The 22,915-nt window shown below is 37.5% G+C and overlaps 1 protein-coding gene and 1 pseudogene across 13 annotated transcripts in view; one reads left to right on the top strand and one right to left on the bottom strand.

Moving 5' to 3' along the window:
- Tbl1xr1 (TBL1X/Y related 1) overlaps positions 1-22,915 on the bottom strand; it is a 151,143-nt gene that overhangs the window by 112,323 nt on the left and 15,905 nt on the right. The window contains exon 1 of one of the 13 annotated variants that reach the window (XM_074073730.1): positions 16,278-16,315. The exons of the other annotated variants lie outside the window; for them this stretch is intronic. The gene's annotated coding sequence lies outside the window, so the exon portion shown is untranslated. Of the gene's footprint in view, positions 1-16,277; positions 16,316-22,915 lie in introns of those variants that run through there. 13 annotated transcript variants of the gene reach the window in all.
- LOC141423463 (small ribosomal subunit protein uS5 pseudogene) lies at positions 11,084-11,823 on the top strand (annotated as a pseudogene).

Below are 22,915 nucleotides of genomic sequence, written 5' to 3'. Positions count from 1 at the left end.
AATGAGGGACTATAGTGGCCAAATAATAGATGAAGTTTTGGCCCAAGTCCATTTATCAAAGAGTGGATCAATTCTTTCATCCTTCTGTTATTTCCCCAGGTGTTGAATGTATAGCTGCCAAGAGTAGTCTCAGGTTACCACCAACTGACAAAATCTCACAGTAATGCCATAATAGTATGACTGACATAATATGGTATTATTTTATCAGGTAAGAAGACCCCCGGAGTGATCCCTCCATACAAAAGTAATAATGAATTCCTGGGAGAATTATCAAAGAATTCAAATTAAGGATTGCAATCCTTACCATAATACAATGTCTGGCAAATGCAGAGCACAAATATTCTTACAGAATGACAGTACAGGACCATGGCATGGTGACACATGCCTGTAATCCCAGTTACTTGGAAGGCAGAAGTCAGGAAGATCACAGTTCCAGGCCAGCCTGGGCAAAAAGTTAGCAAGACCCCATCTTAACCAACAAGAAAGATGAGCATGGTGGTATACACCTATGATCCCAGCTACATAGGAAGGACAGATAGGCTGATCATGGTCCAAGACCCATCTCAATTTTATAAGTTGCAAACAAAAATAATGCCGTTTCTCTTACGCATTTTATTTCAGAATAAAATAAAAACATGCTGCTGTAATAAAATTGCCTTTAATCACTTAACAAGCCTAACCTTGATGTAAACAGTAAATGCCTATAAACATAATAAATTAAGAAAGCTAGTATTTTTATAACATAAAACAGTATCATTTATAGGTTTTCAGTCACATAATTGTTGTCCAGCAAAAATAAAAAGCTCTATGGAGAACTCTTCATACCTGCACATGACAGACGCTATTTTTTGGGAATTTGCAGACTGTAATTATGACACATAGTCCAAAGAAAGCAGTAACTTCCTTATCATGTTAACTACTTCTTTCCTTTTGTGTTGAGTAATTGAATTGAGTAGTGTCAAAAAAAAAAAAAAAACCACTCAGGTTCCCTGTTTGGAGTCTGGTGGGGTCTGAGCAGTGCCAGTGGCCCTGGCTCAGCCCACCATGCCCTCTCCGTTCAGAAACTTCACATTCTGCACCCTGCTTCACTAACAGCAGGCTGGAGATGACCTGGGGCTGAGTGCTTTGTAGGGAGTTGCTTCGTCAGGGCCTTCTGAACAGTAGTGTCCCGTGAAGTACTAGATACTATTTATGTAACAATGAGCGCGCTTTTTTTTTTTTTTAACAATACTCTTTCAGAAATTTCTAACTACTTTGTAACTGCATGACTTAATCTGGTGATAAAGGCAGTTATTAAAAGTCTACCTTTTCAAAAAAAAATTGCAAAACCCTATTCAAAAAACACTAAAAAAGAGCTGAGGGCATGGCTTAAGTGGCAGAGTGCCTACTTAGCAAGTGTGCGTACCTATCAGAGTACCTATCTCAGTTATCACCATATTTAAAAAAAAAAAAAAAAACAGTATTTTAAGCCACGTCTGTGGTGGCAACATGTGAACTCCCAGCACTCAGGAAGCTGAGGCAAAAGTATCACATGTTTAAGGCCAGCCTGGCCTACACAGTAAGACCCTGTCTCAAAAAAAAGAAAAAGAAAGAATGACTATTTTAATCTTAATGATAGAGCACAGCTGGAACCCAAATATAATCTGTTTAGTGTAGTACCTGGCATGCAGCTTCAGTCATGACAAAAACGTTTTCTATCTCTGCAAACAAATTCCCAAAGCAACTGGTTATCATTTGGCTTAAGACAGCAGTACATGTTATTCACCATACTTGCTCAAGTCAACTCAACTTCCTAGTTTTCATGATTTTAATTATCTCACCACACCCATGGACATCATACTAGTTCACTACACTGATAGTATCAGGCCAAAAGGACTTTGTGATGAGGAGCCAGCAGTGCTCTAGATGCCCTGATAAGACCTGCAAGCCAGAAAATAAGTACCAAGAAGATACAGAATTCTGACACCAGTAATTAAGTTCTACAGGCTGTGAACTAAGTGAACTGTGGCATGCCAGGATATACTCTCAAAAGTGGAAGAAGTCACTATCCCTTATGTCTCCTACAAGTAAAAAAGTAGCAAAAAGCTTGCTGGGCCTCTTTGAACACTGGAAACAACATATACCAAAATTCTGTTGTATTCACTGAATGACCTGGCATTCTGCCATTTTAAGTGTTACCTAGAGGAAGAAAATTCTCAAATTAATCCAGACTGCACTACAACTAGTTCTGCCAATTGACCATAAAGAACTATGACTGCAATGGTGCTCAAAGTGTCAAAAGATCAGTGTCATAACAAGCCACTGACAAACTCTAAGGATAATCACAGCCGACACCCCTAAAAAGGGCAAAAACATGTCTTCTTTGTCAAACCAAAATTCTTTTGAAAAAAGTCCTTAAAAAATTTTTGTACTTTTAGAGAATGAAGATCTAAGCACAGATGACTCTGCAACCTGGGCTGTCCACCACGAATTATCTATCATCTGATATACCAAGGTAAAGCTGATGTGGCAGATACAGTCCATTACTCTGTGATAACAGTATATGGAGGACAGTAAACAGACTGGTTATGAAGCACCAGCTCACATTTTCAGTGTCTACTCCTGATGCACTGCTTTCTCTTCTCCAACCAAGTTTATGACTACATGGAGAGTTTGCTGTAAGTGGCTAACTAAGAAGGAAAAACTGAGTTCAAATTAAAGATAATTCTGCACTTTATGCTGGTATCATACAGAAATAAACTCTTTCAACCTTCTGGGTAGCTCTAAAAGTGAAAAAAGAGAAATCCTCCCTTGGGGCAGTGTATGTTACAGTCCACACTATTAACAAGGGGAAAGAGAGTGAAGTGCATACTGGTTTCTGAATGGGGACTAATCAGGTGGCTAAATTTGCATCCAGTAACTCAGAAGAAACAAATATAGAAGCTGGGCATGTCAATGCACACCTATAATCTCAGCACTTGGAAGGCAGAGGTAGAAGGATCACAACTTCAAGTCTAGACTGAATACGTAAGTTCCAGGCCAGTCTGCAAGACCCTAGCAATCTTAAAAGTTAGAGAATGAAAAATATAATGTAATACACTATAAGCCATAGAATAAAAGAGAGCATGGTGATAAAAAGTAAATAACCAAGGGGGGGTGGTGTTAAACTGATACCTATAATACAGATATATAGATATAGTGCTCATATATAAGGCAAAACCCCCTTGGACCATCAATATACACTTTTTAAAAAATGAAGGACAGGAGGGTAAAACAAGTCTTTTCCAGGGGTGTATATAAGCAGGAGTGGCTGAGTAAAAGGAAAGGGTGAATATGGTGGATGTATTTAGAAGAATGAAACCTACTGAAATTGTTTTAAGAAGTGGGGGGGGGAGAATGATGGGGGGGTAAATCTAAAATATTATAAGCACACATATAAATATCACAATGTGGGGGGCAAGGAGATTGAGATTTAAAATGCTAGATAAAACTTACTGACACCAGGTAGATCTCAAGGCTTATTTGATATTATACTGATTCTTCAATTGCTTACCTAAATAGCACAGGAAAAGCAAATTGAAACAAATTTGTCATTACTGCACTAAAATATGAGTTACCTAGCCTTGGCCGTGGGCCAAATCCAAACTGCTTTTGTACAGCATATAAACTTAAAAATAATTTTTACATTTTTAGATGACTACTAGGCATAAGGAATGTGAAAATCATATGAACTTCCATTTCAGAGTATCATTTGAAAAAAATTTTTATGAAACAGTCACTTCTTATTCATTTAAATACTATCTATGGCTATGACCCACTTCAACAGTGCTGTTATCTGATTCTTTGCAGAAACAGTATGCTGCCCTTTGCTCTAAAATTATTCTAATTTCTAAGAAAATGCCAGTATAAACAAATCTTAAAGTAGATATCTATGTAGTTCTATTATCCCAGGTTCTCTACTTTGAGAATATGACATACATATAATCATACTATACCATTTGCCCAATGATTAAATCAGAAAGTCTTTTTTTTCCTCTTTCTCTCATCTATCTGCTTTCATAACAAGGGTAAACCTATCAAACTAGAAATTAGTACGAAGAAGGACTGTTTTCAGAACAATCAAGATGGTGGTAACCAAGAGCCAAATGTACCTCTTCTTATTCATCTTCCCTGGAAACTGAAGTGAGACTTTGGCACTGAGTTCTTAAAGGGCTGTACAGGAGAACAGGACTCAAGGATACAGAGGAGCAAACAGTATGTAGTATGTCACAGGTATTACTATTTTAGTTAAGAATGAAGACTTCTCAATTTCTTAAAGCTAGACAAAATAGAGCCAAACAGAAATCCACAGTATTAAGGGTACATGTTAAGAACTTACAGCACGATGGGTGCCTTCAATGCACGTCAAAATTCAGAGATCGAAAGTCACTAAAATTAAATACCAACTAGTCACCAATCCTGTTCTCCTCTTTCAGTAACTACAAACTGAGTTATCTAGCAAAAAGAATACATGTGACTTTGACATGCTCAGATCTATTCACTGCTTTCTCCTGCCATGCAGTTCAGTGTTTTAGATTTTTTTTTCCAGCTCCACCAATAACTTTCTGCTTGAAAAACTAAAAGCTTCTATTCAAATGCCATGCAGCCGAGAAGACAACTAACAGAACTAATTATCTAAGGACATGTGAAATAATCCCCAAAAAAGCTGTAGAGTGAGGTATTAATCAGAATGGAGAAACAGGAAAAGTTTTATCTATTACCTTCATTTAAAATTCAAGACACAAGCCATACCAATGCTGTAATCTCAGCTACCTGGGAGGCTGAGATCCGGAAGATCTTGGTTTGAAGCATGATCCAAGCAGTAGAGCAGCTGCTTTCCAAGTGTAAAGGCTGGAGTTCAAACCCCAGTCTCACCAAAATAAAAATAAAAAATATTCAGGCCACAAATTAGAACAATTTGTGAGAATGTGATGTAACCTCACTATACTGGAATGTGAGCCAGTTATTCAAAATTTGAAACTCATTCTTTCCTAGAAATATTATGTATGATGATTGTTTCTAAGGTAGTTTGTAAAAGCAAGTAATAATTTTTTAAATGCATAGGATTACAGAATCAGAACAGTTTAAAGATGTTGTTCAACTCCTTTACTTTATAATAACGCAGCTGTTTTCAAGAGAAATCTAGTCACTTACCCAGTCACAGTGTTATGTAAAATTAAAGCTGGAAAGACAGCCAAATCTGAGACTCAAAACCACACATATTTTTCAGTCTGCAGCATCTCTAACTTATGAAGTATTTTTAAGTATGTATCAAAAGCTTAACTTCATCAGTGTGTATGAGAAGCAGCATTAAGAAACCGTTGCATCTGATTCTTTTAGTTGATGGTTTATATAACCCAGCAAACAGGATGAGTGTGAAACCAGCTGTATCCCAGAGCACCTGTAATATATTCCCTAGCTCAGCTACTGTGAAACTTTTCACCATAAAAGGGTAAAAGGAGTTTTTCCCATTAAGAGACTACATTCTCTTGTCCTAAATCCTAGTATATCCAATTTGTTCCAAGATAATTCAAATGGGTAACAAGGTGAGGGAACATCAGGAATAAATTGAGAACAAGTACAGCAAATTAATACTCATTTGGCCTGGCTGTGTTGAAAACTTACATAAAGCTCCCTGCTGTCACTCTTCTTTTTTAGTCCATAGGACCTCTCTCATAAACTGCTACCTTCACTCTGCATTATGAATTTTAATCTTCAATCCTAGATCACTCTCTCTCCTCTGTTTGGTTTCCCTGAAGCCACACATGTGACTGAATACCCAATTCTCAGCTTTTGCAGAAAACTGTTATATCTACATCTATTTCCCTCACCTACTCAAGTTAATACTGGCTCTGGATTCTAGCTATTTCTAAGTATTTCTTCTATATTTTCTGTATAGATTTCTCTAGGTATCATTCTTGTTATTCCTTCAGAGTTTGATATCCCTTTCACTTTGCTTTTGATTAACCCTAATTGAGTTATTACTGCTTCCATTTCCCTCTGCTTATTGTCTGCTTTCCATGCAGCTTTCCCAAAACCCCCTGCAGCTCTTCACCATTCTGTCTCACATTCCTTTACAAGGTAGGCTATCCAACAAAACTACACAGCTTACAAGCTGCTTTGTAACTGAGACAAGTACCAGTCTTACCTTTTATGGACTCTAGAAGGCAGTAAGCTGACCTTCCCTTGCCCCGTATTTGATTAATGGTAAGGCCAAGATTTAATGCAGTATAGAATAATTCTTCACCAACCAAGAATTCATCTTATCTAGAATTATATAAACCCCTGTTTCAAAAAAATAATTTAGGGAAGCATAAGAAAAACAGGACAATATATATTAAAACTAATGCGTAATGCAAAACAGGACATATGTAGCATACTATGCACTGCAAATTCCAGTGTAAATATGGGAATTTAGAACAAGGTTACCTATGGTACAATTTTTAATTTCCAATCATATGTTAAGGATTGAAAATGTTGTTGGTGTTCCTTCTAAGAAACAGTTCAGAGGCAGTAACTAAAAGGAGCTAAGAAGCTGATGGGCCTCTAGACAGATGTAATTAGGAAACTGATGGCTGAGCACCATTACCTTGGACAACTACTAACGCTGAAGGATAGAAAAACCCAGAAGTTAATCTAACATCCCTGAAGTGGTATTAAACAAATACTCTTCTACAAACAATTGAATATAAATCAATTATAGGTACATCATCCTATAGGCCCATGTAAACAACTATTTATCTTCCCCACATCCAAAACTAAAGTTATAAAAATACAATATGGTCTCTAAAATCATTAGAATTAAAAATTCTTCAATTAGGCACTATAGTCACACCTTTAATCCTAACACTCAGGAGGCTGAGGGAGAAGATCAGAAGCCTGGGTTACAATTTAAGACTGACTCAAAAAAACCGAGATACCAAGTTTCAGATTTCTTGCTCTAAAACGTGAAGGGCAGAACGATTTTCTTTTTTTGATTCTGTAATGAGAATGATGATTTTAACTTATGTGGAATGCAGTTAGACTTTCCTCAATGGACAAAAAGAAAAAGCTCTCATCAGAGGTTTAAATGCTGAGCCTGAATCCTGCTGCTAAGGAAAGAAAGCAAACAGCTCACTTCCAAACTGAATAAACTAGTTCCTAAAAATTGTGTAAATTATCAAATGCTAAAAAGATTGCAAAATGATAAGTAAATAATCACTTACTGCACAATTTGGGGTATCTACAGTTTATAAAATAAGAACCCCCCCTTTTAAAAAAGAGTATGTTCAATGCTCGGTATTATGAGAAATACATAATTAAAAAGAAATACTATATAAAAGACAGTATTTAACAGGGCGCCAGCTTGTAATCCTAGCTACTAGGCAGGCAGAGATCAAGAATTGAGGTCCAAGGCCAGCCCTAGGCACAGTTCAAGAGACCCTATCTCAAAATACCCAACACAAAACAAGGCTGGTGGAGTGGCTCAAGTGGCAGAATACTTGTCTAGCAAGGGTGAGGCCCTAAGTTCAAACACCAGTACACCCAAAAAAAAAAAAAAGTCAATATAAAATTTACATACATATAAATGACAAGTCTAAGCACTTTACTTTTTGACTGGCATGTATTAATTGTACAAAGAGGTCATGTATATACCTTATTTAACGTCTATCAAGTATTTGGTCATATTCGCCCCCTCTATTACTCTTTTCTTACCTGTCCTCCCTCTTTAAACAATTTTTAACCAATGTCATTATTCCATTTTCATACATGCATCTGAAGTATCAAAGTAGCTACCTGAAAACACCAAACAGGAAATTCTCATCATGTTTTCAGCATCATGAGTTCTTTTGTTCATTCTCTACTCGTTCTTAAAGGAAGTATTATATAGCATCCCTTTCAAGTACTAAAGATATATCATTCTTTAACAATTCAGTGGGGTAGAGGGAATCACTAAATTATAATCAGCACTACACGTTAGGAATTACCAGCCCCTATAAACAAGTAACTTAACTGCTGCCACCTGGTGCACAGGGCTTGGTGAAAACTGTGATGGCCATTTATTTTTGTTTTTAAAACAAGCTATGTTAGTCCCCAAATTTTGAGGCACTAGCCATATATTTGCATAAGGACTCCACATTCTGCTTGTTTCAGTAAAATTTAACATGTTTATCTGCTTAAAAGTCTTCTAAAGTTTCATCAATAAGGCAAGCTCACTGACAGCACCATGTTAATGATCTAACCTCATAGTTTAAATGTAACTCAGCTGAATAATATTAAATAGTGGTTACAAGCATGACTACAGAGTCATATTTGTATGTGACACCGAGTACATTACTTAACCTGAGAAAAGAAAAAAAAAATGGGAAGGAGGGGATGAAGTTAAAAGTACTTTCTTTGGAGGGAACTTAGACAAATGTAAATCAGAGAGCCACCGGAAGCTCATTAATATCCACTATGCAGAGGAAAGCAAGACTCTCACACAGAACAGTGTCCACTGGGTCCCTAGCTCCCATTCTGTTCCCAATTCCAGGAAACACCCCTGCAGCAGGTTTCCTGAGGTAAAGTCTCCTTTTCCATCAAGCTCTCAATTACGCTTTGCTATCTGAAAAAGTTCTACATCACAGAAGATATTTAAAGGCCTAAACATTTTCTAGAAATGTAAAAAAAATTTTAAAGTATATATTGCCTACTGAACAAGCAAAGCCAGTTAAGGATCTGAGATATATTAAAGGTATACAAGCACACAGGTTTTTTGTTTTCTTCCTTGGGGAAATTTGATAAATGCTTAACATTATTGCTTAACACAATTTTCTATTTTTATATTTCTGTTTTATCTTTAGATATGTTTTCCAGTTTTCCTGATGGTTTTGCCTAGCATCTTAGATAACCCTTTGGCAAGTTTTACCTATCCTCACTTTTTATGTAATTATTTTAGCTAGTCTGTGACCTTTAAGATTTCCTTCCCCAAAAATCCTGATTGAAAACAGATTTTTACAAGCAGGAGGCAAAATGATTATTTCCCACATCTACCTCAAATTATTTATGTACAATATGAGTCAGGTTAACTACATTTTTCAATTTATAAAATCCAAGTATAAGATTCTTAACTCATCAATAGCCATGTAAAACCCTACATAAAAGGGAATTACTATAAAGAGATCATTAGCACCAGAGTGATTTCCCCCAAGCAGTATTGCCAAGGCAGTGTTTAGAAGGCAGTGAATAGTTTAGCTACATATGATTATTTTTTTCTTTCTCTAAATTTAACACACAAACTATAGTTATTGAACAAGATAAATATTTTATCTCCAGCCAGGGCAATAAGCAGATCAATCTGGAAAAAGTATTATTTTTTATTTCAAAATGTATTCATCAATTGTAAAACTCAACCTTACAATTAGTGCCGTCTGACTGGTAAGCCATTATTACCATCTGTACAGATACAAGCAGAATCAACTAGAGAGTAGCAGTAAATATCCTGGAAGAAAACCTGAGACAGTGGGCCAATCTTTTAACCTTGTTTACAAAGATTCCTAAACCTAGAATGAAAAAATAGTAGAGGTCTTCAGATGCAGAATCACTTAAGGGCACATTACCCATAGCTTTTAGGTCTCTGGATTCGTACAAGAAATACTCCCAACCCGCACTCTTCACTGGACATAGGTGAAACCAGCCAAAAGGACTTATACCTGAAATCCTAGTTACTTAGGAAGCTGAGATTGGGAGGATTGCCACTTGAGAATTATCTGGACATCTACAAAATAAACAGAACAAAATGGACTGAAGTGTGGCTCAAGCGGTAGAGCACTCCAAGCACAAGGCCCTGGATTTAAACTCCAGTCCCACAAAAAAAGGGTAAAAAGAGGGGAGAAATACCGGTGAGTCAAAGGAAAACACTTCAGCCAATAAACTCAAAAAGGAGAAGGCAATTTTCAAATGCATTCCATAAAACTCAGAAACAAGTTAGAAAGAGTAACAAATGTGACCAAATTACTCGTTTAAACTTTGCTAATTGTATGACTTTTATGTTAGTCAAAAGTTTAAAAAAAAAAACACATAGCCAGACTCCAGTGGCCCATACCTGTAACCTTAGCTACTTGAAATGCTGAGATGGGGAGGATCACAGTTGGAGGCCAGCTGGGCAAAAAATTCAAATGCCCCAGACCACCTCAATTACTAGCTGGGAGTGACACGCCTGTCATCCCATCTACACAGGAGGCTGAGATCAGGAGAATTACTGCTCCAGACTAGCCCAGGCAAAATAGTTTTTGAGACCCTCATCTCACAAGCTGGGTTTGGTGATGGGAAGCTTATAATAGGAGGATTACAGTCAATGTCGACCTGGGCAAAATGTGAAAATCTCCAAAAGGGTGTAGGCTTGTCTCAGATAGTAGAGCACCTGACTACGTGGTGCAAAGCTGAGTACAAATCCCAGTACCACCAATAAATAAATGTACAAACAAACCAAAAAATATTATAAATAGGTTTTAAAAAAAAACCCTTTTGAATCATATCACAATGGGCTAATTTCCCTAATCTATTTTTAAAACCTTGCAAATGATTCCAAGTTACATCACTAGGATTTAACTTGTGTACCAACATAAGCACATGAAAACATCTTCAGCATTTTTTGCCACCAAGGAAATTCAAATTATAACCACAATGAGATACCACTACATCCCACTCAAATAACTGAAATAAAAACAACCAACATGTATTTTTAACAAAGATATGGAGCAGCAAGCACTCTCAAATACTGATAGCTGAAATGTAAATTGGTAAAACCACCTTAAGAAGGTACTTGGTTGTTACCTACAAAAGTGAGACATATATTATACCCTATTACCCATCAATTACATTTCTGATACACCAAAAAGATACTAGCACTTTATAATGTTCACAGCAGTTTTTACTGAGAATAGCCCAAAGCTGAAAACCAGGAAAATGCCAAATGGTAGGTGACACTGGTACAACAGGAGGGCCCAGGATGTGGAAGGCCACAGCAGCTTCTGGACCTCTGGAGACACATTAATAACTGTGGTCAAAACTGGGGCCTAGGGCTCACTGAGGCAAGGATGATGACAAGGGTATGGTCCTCATCACCAACATGGGCCACTTGGTCAAGGATATGAAGGTCAAGTCCCTGGAGAAGAGCTATCTTTTCTCCCTGCCCATCAAGGAGTCTACGATTATTGATGTTTTCCCGGGACCAAACTCTCTACGATGAGGTTTTGAACACATGCTGATGCAAGTGACCTTGCATCAGCAAGATGTGGCCAAGCAGATTCACATTGGCCAGCTGACCAGGTTCAAGGCATTTGTCATCATCAGAGACTACAATTGTCAACATCACTCTGCATGTTAGGTGCTCCAAGGATGTAGCCCCAACATCCAAGGGGGTCATCATTTGGCCAAGCTCTCCATTGTTCCTAGATTGTCAAGCCTCATGCTGATCCATGCAAGGAAACAGGCAGCTGAGGTTCTATGCTGGTGTATACCTCAACCCTACCCCCAGAGGAACTGGTACTGTCTCAGCTTCTGTGCCCAAGAAGCTGCTGATGATGACTGATATTGACAACTGTTACAATTCAACCAGGGGCTATTCTGCCATCCTGGGAAACTTGGACAAGGTCATCTCCAAGACCTACCCCCAACCTCTGGGAAAAGATCATGTTCATCAAGTATCCTCATCAGTAATTCACTAGCCATCTTGTAAAAATACACACCAGAGTCTCCATGCAGAGCATCTATCTCCAGCTTTGGCTACAACACAGTATATTTATACAAGAAAAAATTAAAAGTCTGAAAAAATCTGACCAGTAACAGTAAAATGTTATATATGCATGTAAACATGTGTGTGTGTGTATGTATGTATGTACGTATGTGTGTGTTGTGTGTAGAGAGAGATGCAGAAAAAGCAACTACTGCTTGATACAAGCGATGATGCAGTGTAGTCCCAGCTGCTTGGGAGGCAGAAGAATCACTTTTGAGTCCATAAGTTTAAGACCAGGCTAGGCAACATAGGAGAGGAAACAAACAAAAATCCAAACCAGATGATGCAAAGACTTAAAGACTTACACAATTAATCTCTAGTGGACGTCATGTCAATATAGTGGGGAAGATATAAACTGGGAGGGAGGGAAAAAGGAGGCTGCTGGAAGGCATGAGATGCTCTGTATTTTGATCTTGTTGATAGCTGATATGTTTTAAAACAAATCATGAACATGATTTTTAAGGGGTTTTGTGGCATTTTTGTTTTCTGAGCCAAGGTTTCATTATGTAGCCAAGGGTGACCCTGAACTCACTATCTTCCTGCCTCAGAGCCCTGAGATTACAAGCACGTACCACTATGCCAGGATTGGTCACAACTAAATTATGGTAACATAAATTAGAAAAGGAATTCTCTAAGGTATAGAGAAAGGAAAACAGGGCCTATGGGAATTTTCTGGATGATGAAAATGTTTTAAATCTTGACTGGGGTGGGTTACATGGTTAAATAAGCATCAGAATTCATTAAACTATTTCAGTAACATCTGTTCATTTTATTGGAAATAAATTATACCTCAACTAAAAGAAGATTTACTGAGTCACACACCTAAAACAGATGTACTTTACCTTATGTTAGTTATGTGATACCCTCCACTGTACTCTTGGTCACTGAGTAGTACAGATGTCACTGTCAGTAGCTGCCAAACAGACTCCAATACTCAGGCACTTAGGTATAAATCCAACAAAACACATACAAAGATCTATATGAGAAAAGTTCATTTAAAGTAAAAAAAAACTAGGCACCAGTGGCTCACACCTGTAACCCTAGCTACTTGGGGGCGGGAATCAGGAGCACAGCAGTTTCAGGCTTAGGGCAGTCCAGGCAAATAGTTTGCGAGACCCTTTCCCCCATCTCCAAAATAACCAGAGCAACATGGACTGGAGGTATGGCTCAAGCAATAGAGCATCTTCTTTGCAAGTGTGAAGCTCTGAATTCAAACCCCAATTTAAAAAAAAAAAAAAATCACTGGCAAAAGAAATTGAAGAACAAAATAAATGGAGATATTCCATGTCCACAAATAGGAACAATCAATATTGTCACTGACAGAGTGGTTCGAGTGGTAGAATGCCTACCTAGCAAGTGTTCTATTCTAGCCCCAGTATTACAAAAAAAAAAAAAAAAGAAAGAAAGAAAAGACTGAATAGTGTAATCTCAATCAAAATCCCAGGCAGTTATTTTTTGAATATCAACAAACTTGGTCTAAAGTCAATTTGAATTTTCATATGCAAAAGACCAAGAAAAGCCAACATAAAAGAAAGAAAGACAAAGCTGGATCACTAAGCCTCAGGACACAGTCAAGTACAGGTGAAAGAACAAACAGATCAATGAAACAGAAGAGCCAGAAACACACCGAAGTAAACATAATCGACTTTGATAAAAAAGCAAAGGCAAAATAGAATGAAGCAAATACATGATTTCCAATAAATGGTGCTTGATTGAGTAGCCACAAGCATAAAAGTGAATTTAGACACACACCTCACATTCTTCATAAAAATGAAGTCAAAATAAATCGAAGACCTAAACATAAAGCATAAATTATAAAGCTCCTAGAAGATAATGTCGGGATGGAACCTAGATGATTAGGGGTATAACAATGATTTTTGAGACACAACACCAAAGACACAACCCATGAAAGAAATAAGTTGGACTTCATTTAAATTAAAAATGTCCACTTTGCAAAAAAGTCAACAGAATGAGAAGACAAGCTACAAAACCTTGAGAAAATATTTGCAAAAAGACACATCTGATAAAGAACTGCTATCCAAATATGTAAGGAACACTTTTTTTTCTTTGCAGTGCTGAGTGTCCCACATACCCAAAAAAAAAAAAAAAAAAAACTTAAAACTTACAAATAAGAACACAAACTACTCATAAAATGGAATGCAGACCAAAACAACTGAACAAAAAAATACACAGATGGTGACGGGTACCAGTGGCTCACACCTATAATCCTAGCTACTCAAGAGGCAGAGATCAGAAGGACAGCAATTTGAAGACAATCAGACAAATAGTTTGTAGAGACCCTATTTCAAAAAGACCCTTCACAAAAAAGGGCTGGTGGAGTGGCTTAAGTTGTAGGCCCTAAAAAACCATACATAACAAATAAGCTTATGGAAAAGATGTTCCACATCATATGCCATCAGGAAAATGCAAACTAGAACAATGAGAAGAAAACAGTGAAATACCACTGCACACCTACTGGAATAGCCAAATCTGGAGCAAATGCTGGCAGGATGGGATGCAATGGAACTCATTTAATGCTGCTAGGAGCCATTGATATGGCCACTTGGAAGATAGTTCAGTGGTTTCTTGTAAAAGGGGACGGGTCCTTAACGCACCTTCCTACAATCATATTCCTTGGTATCCAAAGAAATTGAAAAAACATCCACACAAAAAAACTACACATGGATATCTGTAGCAGCTTTATTCATAACTGCCAAAACTTAGAACCAGTCAAGATATCTTTCAGTAGGTCAATGGATAAACTATGGCAGACAACAGGCTATTCTTCTGTATCAAAAAGAAATGAGCAATAAAATCATGAAAGACAGGAAATATAAATGCCTTATTACTCTGAGAAAGCAGCATTCCTGGAAAGGTTACCACACTGTATGATTCCAATTATATGACACTGAGAAAAGCAAAACTATGGAGGACTGCAAAAAGATCAGTTATTGTCAGGGGCTGGAAAATAGGGGAAGGATGAATAGGTGAGGCACAGAGGATTTTTAGGGCAATGAAAACACTCTGTAATACTCTAGTGGTAGATACATACCATTATGTATTTGTCAAAACTCAAAGAATGAAGAATATAATGAAATGTGACTTTAGGTAAGAACTGTAGGTTAAATTCATCAGTTGTAACAAATATACCACTCTGATGGGAGATGTCAATAATGGGGGAGATGTACACATGTGGGAGCAGCCAGTATACATTTAATCTCTGCATTTTCCTCTGAATTTTAATGTGAACCTAAAACTGCTCTAAAACATTAAATCTTTTAAAGATTTTTTGTTATAGGGAAAAACTCTACTGTAAGGTTTCATAATTACTACTCTGGACTTTCAAGTCATAAAATGGGAAATCAACAACTTTCAGTGTCATTTCAGTTAAGCCACTTACATGAAATACAATAAATACACAAACACAATAGAAATCAGGCACACAGCAGGGCATGGTTGTACAGCCTAATCACAGCTACTCTGGAGGTAGATAGGAGGATCACAAGATGGCAGCCCAGGCAAAGTTAGTGAGACCCTACTTTAAAAATAAAAGAAAGAAAAAGTGAGGAGGGTGGGGCATGGCTCTGGTGGTAAGAGTGTATGTCTAGCATGCATGAGTCCCTGCGTTCAATCCCCAGTGTGTGGGGGAAGAGAGAATCAGGCATGTTATACAATGGAAACCAGGTTTCTATGACAGGTAAATAAGAAAATAACATATGGCATAAAGCCCTGAGATCAAGCCCCAGTACTGGGGGAAAAAAATTAAGTCCCCTTTTTGTGGGGGACAGGGGATGCTCCTAGTGTTGGGGATTGAACCAAAGCTAGGCAGACATTCTACCACTGAGCTACAGTCCTAGCCCATTAACACCCTCCCCCCCCTTTTTTTTTTACTTACATTTAAAACTGCTCACCTGATTGTAGAAAATTCTAAGAAATATACTTGACGTGAAAAAAGAATCAAAATGAAAGAAACAAAAAAAAAAACCATTTTAAGTGCTCCAAATACAACATATTACATAATCAACTGTTACTGCTTCACTTGGTGTTCACATACATATAAATATATTTAGTGTTTCTCTTTATAATGTTGTGTACATTTAGTACTATAATACTAACATATACTTTTCAAAATATTTAAATATTTTTAAAGAGCCAACTATTTCTTAATTTACATATTAAATCTAAAGCTTCTATAATTTACAATTACTTATTCACTTTATTTCAATCTTTAGCCACTTTAACAAAAATAAAGATGGGGGGGGAAGAGGAGACACACAAATGTTAACCTTCCTTCCTACGTTTGTCTTAACAATCCAATTATCCTCCTAACTAACCAATCACCTTAAAGTAAGCAATTTCTTCCTACCTACAAAATTTACCTTGACATGTTTATATACACACGTATTATAGGTCCTTTTAATAAAATGAAAACTTTATTTCAGTTATTAATACAGTGATGATGATTACATTTTATTTTCTTAACAAAGAGAAAGTAGACACTTACCACTTCACTACATTCGTATGTCCAAAGTCTGTGGATATCAATTTCCTTAAAGAGTTTAAACTCTGGATTATATAATTATTAGTCTGAAAGAGAAATAACGACTGATGGAGTGGTTCAAGTGGTAGAGCACCTGCCTAGCAAGCGTGAGGCTCTGAGTTCAAATCCCAGTACCACCAAAAAAAATAAAACAAAGACCAAGCTGTACAGGCACAATCAACAAAAACATCAGGAGATGAACAGATCACTGTGATCCCTTCCTTAAATTCCTCTACCTAATTCACTTCTCTCCAATCCGTTTACAGTGGCTCTAAAACTATAGCCCTCAAACCAGCAGTATCAACATTATCATCACTAGAACTTACTGGCTACACAATCAGAAATTGGGGAGGGAGAAGGGAGACTGAGTATTTTGGTTTAATAAGACCTCCAAATGATTCTGATCCACACTAAAGTCTGAGAACCAGTCACTGTTCTTAGTTAAGATTTATACTTCTTGCCAGGCACTGGTGGCTCATACCTGCAATCCTAGCTATTTAGGAGACAGATCAGGAGGATTAAGGTTCAAAGCCAGCCGGGGCAAATACTTTGTGAAACCCTATCTCAAAGACACCCAACTAAAAAAAAAAAAAAAAAAAAGCTGGTGGAGTGATTCAAGCTGTAGGCCCCAGTTCAAATCCCAGTACAGAATTAAAAAAAAAAAAAAAGATTTGCACTTCTTTCCAAGTGCCAGGACTACTACAAGTGGCTCATACCTATAAACCTAGCTACTTGGGAGGCTGAGATGAGGAGGATTGAGCTTCAAAGCCAGTCTGGGGGATATAGCTCATGAGGCCCCTGCTCTCCAAAATAACCAGCAAAATGGACTGGAGGTGTGGCTCAAGAGCGCCTGCTTTGTAAGCACAAAGCCCTGACTTCAAACGCCAGTGTACTTACCTAGTATGCCTTGGAATCTGATCCCAGCACCACAAAAAATAAACTGGGCATGGTAGTACACCCCTATAATCTCAGCACTCAGAAGGCTGAGCTAGGAGGATGTTAGTTCAAGAAAAGCCTGAGTTACATAACAAAACCCTCTCTCAAAAAAGAACACAAAAATAAAGCTGTTGTGTATTATTTACAAGACAACTGACAACTTGTAAAAATCCACAGAAAGGCATTACTTCCTGAATTAGAATAAAAGTATTTTTGTGACTGTAATAAAAGGGACCCAAGGATTTTTTGAGCAATTGCAGAGTATAAGGCTGGGGAAGGGAAAATACAAGATGACTCTGGAACATCTTGTTGCACTGTTGCATCAGAAAGTAACAAAATTCTAAAAATAATTAAGGAAAGAATCATCGTGAAAGAGTGCAGAGACAGTCTGAAAGAGCTGTAGGGCCAAAGCGGGAACAATGCAAGCAACAGCATGAGCAGTGATGATATTAACCTGTAACCCAAAGAACAAAATAAATACCCACCTCTCCACATCAACGTAATGATCAAGTATGCAAATAAATGTGAACGTAAGACAAAATTAACAAACCTCTTGTACAGAAAAAAATCCAACGTACAAGGAATAAAGGAACTAGAATATCACTATTAAAAAACACAACAATGGGCTGGTAGGGTGGCTCAAGTGGTAGAGCACCTGCCTATCGAGGGCAAGGCTGGATGTGAGGGCGACTTGGCTGCGACATGTGTCACCCCATTCATCACCAGGGTTGATTTGGCTGATCTGGCTGGCTAGACGGGTGTCCCCTTCCTCCCTCACCGCTCCATGACTGTCCCTCCCGAAGCTGCGCACTCAGTGGAAGAGGACGACCATCCCCGATACAGGAGGCCCGTTCTCTGGTCAAGGGTATACGAGTAGCTGCGCTCCCCTGCTAGATCCTCCAAACAAGCTCTCAAGGGCAAGGCTCTGAGTTCAAAATGGGTAACACCAAAAAACAAACAAACAAAAGACATAGTAATTACTGCTCCAAATAAGCCCCACTGCTGAATTGCTAGTTACTGGGCAAAACTTTAAAGAAAAAATAAAAAATTAAAAGGCCACCTTCACAGTCTTAAAATATCACCCCAAAGTACTTACTTTTTTTCTTTTATTGTGGGGGGCGGAGACGGGGGTGTGAAGGGAAGCCCTGGAGATTGAACCCAAGGCCTCACAAGTGCTACACACACGCACACACACTCTACCACTGCTATGATGCCCCCAGCCAGTGGACTCACTTGTAATGAGCAGAGTGTGGAACATAAAGAATAAAGTGAGGAAGCCTGGCATGATCTTAATCAAGTGATCAAGGTTACCATCCCCATAGTAAGAAAGACATACCATATGCACCCCACCTCTGTTAATATGTAATAGTACTCAATGAGACAGGCACATGACCTTTGTGATCTTCTTCCCAAGTATCCACAGCCTCCGTCCAATCAATAAAAACATCAGATAAACCAGTACTCTTTACAACTGTCAAGGTCATGAAAAACAACAAAAACTGAGGAATTATCACAAACTAGAGTAGAGATAGCAAGGAGACAAAACACAGGATCCTCGAACAGGAAAAATACATTAGTGGGAAAAACTAACATATAATAAAAAATAAAGCCTGTACTTTAAGATTGTATCAATGTAGGTTAAGTTAGGTTTGATAAATAAGCCATGAGAAGCTGTCTGAAAGATATGTGAGAACTTCATACTGTCTTTGCAACAATTCTTTCTCACTCACAGTCTAAAATTACTTCATAATAGGAAGTTTATAAAAGTAACATATATAGTTATAATCAATTATACAGTACATAATTAACTAATGTTACTAAACTGAGATTCTTTTTGGGGGGAAAGGCAGTTTGAATTCAGGGCCTGGTGCTTGCACTCTACCACCTGTGCTCTGTCTCCAGCCTAAAATGAGATTCCAGTAATTTTAATACTTTAGAAAATAAAATCTTCAGAGGGCTGGGGTGTGGCTCAGATGCTAAAATGCCTCCCCAGCAAGTAACAAGGCCTTGAGTTCAGACCCCAGTACATTGCCAAAAACAAAAAATCTTTAGAAAAGTTTTGAAAATACATGAAAAAGGGACTATCCTAGAACTCAATAAAAATTATACCCACTAGAATCTTCATGAATTAGTTCCACTATACTACCAATTTGTTTTTTTGTAACTACTCTCAAATAAGCATCTAATGTGATTATCCCTTGGTTAAGGTATCTTGATGACAAGGGGATTCCTCATTCATTACCTATTTTAGCTTCATCCACTAGTTTATTTAGACAGCCAGTCAATTTCTCATTCTCACAAACTCCCAATCTTAATATCCTTGTTCCCCAGAAAAGAAGCAGTAGTAAACCAGAGAGAAAAACTGAGATGTTCAGCTTTTTTCAATTCCCCCCTCAATTTCCAACTGATTTTTAAGAGAATTAACAAATATGGACCTATATAATACTGCCAGAATTATGCAGTGCCATTCACACTTAGTACACTATCAGCTCAACTTCCCCACTCTGACTATAGTTAAAGCCCTCTTCTTCCCAAGCCCTCATCACATCCTTCATATACTACATACAGAGCTGCAATGTAATGTGGCTGTTCTATTTTAAATACTTCACTAAGCTGGGTGTTGGTGGCTCATGCCTGTAATCCTAGCTGCTCATGAGGCAGAAATCAGGAGGATGGAGATGGGAGGCTAGTCTGGGGAAACAAGTTTGAGAGACTCTATCACGAGAACACCCAATACAAAACAGGGCAAAGTGACTCAAGTGGGTAGTGCGTCTGCCTAGCAAGCATGAGGCACCAAGTTCAAATCCCAGTACTATCAAATAAACTATTCACAGTACTAGTTCCTGTGGAAGAAAATGGCTAAACTCCTCAAGACAGCAAAGTCCCTCCATATCTCTCCTGCTTTCTTTCTGGTCACTTCCAAACTTACAAACCATATGCTAGAGATAAGCTAAAATATTAGCCAGAAAAGAACAAGTTATTTGGTACCCTCTCCTGATAACCCTCTCCTGTGAAACTCACATATCTATTTTTTAATTGCAAGACAGATTAACATATGTATGAAGAGTCTCAATTAGTAGTTAATATGGGCGGCTCTTGAAATATAATTTAGTTAAGTTTATAAATGTGTACAGAATTTTCCCATAGTACTTAACAAATATACTTCTGGTACAAATTTCAATACAAAATGTATATACACAAAGCAAGATAAAACCTTGACTACTTAAAAACTTGTTCGGATTTTTAGAAATCACACCACAAAAATGATGCACTAAAAAACATGTATTTGCTAGGCTGGGTGTGTGTGGCTCAAGTGATAGAGCATCTGCCTCACAAGCACAAAGTCCTGAGTTCAAATTTCAGGATCACCAAAAAAAAAAGAAAGGAAATTGTACTGACATTTCTTTTAATGCTCTCTACAATGAAATTTATATTCATGAAACTAATGAATATAAAAATTCTTCTGCCATCTAAAACAATCTTCCTTAAAGATAATTTTAATTAGGATATTTGAGAAGTGTAAATATTTTCAGAAAAACTAACTTAGGCAGAGATCAGTATTGCAATCTTCCATGTAATTTAACACTTAATTTTTAAATTATGCATGTTGTTTTCTACCAAGTAAAGAGAGCCAATCTACTATGAAAGACTGAAACAATTCATGAACAAATAAATAAAAATTCACAAGGCTGTTGACAAGAAATAACTAATAGCATTCAAATAGATTTTGTTCTGGCTGTACAGAAAGCCCAACTGACTTAATGCTTTTCCCACAGTTGAGTTATTCAATCCACTTTTGGATTCCATATGCCTAACAAACTCTCTTTTCGGACTAAGCAAATAATTTGATTTGAATTTTTCCAGTACAACTAAAATAGTTCTGACTCGCATTTTAGAAAGTAGATCGTGATTAATCAAAACAATATCACAGGGGGTGAATTCAACTATGGTACATTGTAAGAACTTTTGTAAATGTCACAATGTACCCCCAGCACGATAAAAAAAGACAGCATCACAAGGTAAATACAGTTAAAGGCAAATTACAAAATCTCCTGAGCCTTTAAATATAAAGTTGTATCTTGCCCTCATATTATTTAAATGATAAACCATGCATCTTTAACTTCACAAAAATGAAATGTTAACTTCTTAAAGCCTAATATTTGATTCGTGCAAATCACATTTTAAGATCAGTTCATCATTTACCACTTTTACCTGTTTTGTCTAGATCGATTCAAATGCCATCTAAGAATCATCTAAGCACACTCCTCCAAGAAAATTAGCAGCCACATATGACCCTGAGCATCCAATACTAAATACTAACTTAGTAAACCCTCCCTAATCCTCACCTAAATGCCAACCTTTTCATGAATTATTTGCAGTATTCACTGTAAGAATGAATCTGTTTAAGGCTATCAGCTAGTCACAAATGCATTCCTAAGACTAATAGACGTAATATTTACTTAGCACCTGCCAGGTCCTGTTTTAGGCACTGGAGATAAGAGTGACAAGTGAGAGAAGCCCAACCCTGTTCTCATGAAGTTTAAATTCTGCAGGGAAGGGAAAAAAAAAATCTATTATCAAGCTGTTTCAGAAGAGGTAAGTACAATGAAAAGCATAAGGTCTTGTGATAAAAATGGCTGGAGGTGTATAGCTACTTCTCTGTAACCTCTCTGAGATGGCAGCATTGGAATTAAGAACTGAATGACATAAAAGAGTAAGCTATATGACAATCTCAGGGCAGAGCATGAGGCAAAGAACAAAGCAATTAAGATGAAACAGGAACATGCTTGTTCACTGGGTGTGGAACTGGTATCGCTGGGCACAGTGAATGGGGGAAGGGTGCTGTGATAGTAATATAATAATAATAATAATAATAATAATAATAATGATAGTAATAGTTGATGAGGTGACCAAGGGCCATATCACATGGTGTGGGGTAAGGGAAGGGAGGCAGAGCTTATAGGCTAAGGGAAAGATGTTTGAATATGATGAAAATCCCTTTAAAGGAAGGGGGGAAAAGAAGGAAACTGACATTCATTAAGCATCTTTATAGTGCCAGACAAGTATTTTTGTTATGCAGTCTATAAAACAGTATGCATCCATGGAAAATTTTCACTTTATGAAAAGTCTCATGCTAAAAGTAACAGGGCTTTATGAGGGAATAAACAAGGTTAAAGGAGGCACTCAAAACCTATGCAACTTTCTAACAAAAATATTAGCAAAAGTAATTAATAATCCAAATAAAAATGCTGATAAAAATGTTAATGCAGCACGGCACCAGTGGCACATGTCTGTACTAGCTACTCAGGAGACAGAGAACAGGAGGATCGAGGTTCAAAGCTCACCCAGACAAAAAGTTTGCAAGACCCTATCTCAAAAAAACCCCATCACAAAAAAAGGCTGGTGGAGTGGGTCAGGGTGTAGGTCCTTAGTTCAAACCCCAGCACGGGGGGGGGGGGGGGGGGCTTGTGGGATGGGAGACAGTGCAATCATTATTAATCATCATTGAATGTAATAAATATACAACTTAAATTAGAGGGAAAAAGGATTAAAGTATACTTAAGGCTGCTGAACAAAATGAATGGCTCATGGAGCATTACACAGTAACTTTCAAAAGTGAAAATATGCCCAAAATAGGCCAAAAGGAAGAACTCAGAGTGACGTCC

This window comes from Castor canadensis, chromosome 5, assembly GCF_047511655.1.
Source record: "Castor canadensis chromosome 5, mCasCan1.hap1v2, whole genome shotgun sequence".
Lineage (NCBI taxonomy): Eukaryota > Metazoa > Chordata > Mammalia > Rodentia > Castoridae > Castor > Castor canadensis.
This window is presented reverse-complemented; position numbering and strand designations above follow the sequence as displayed.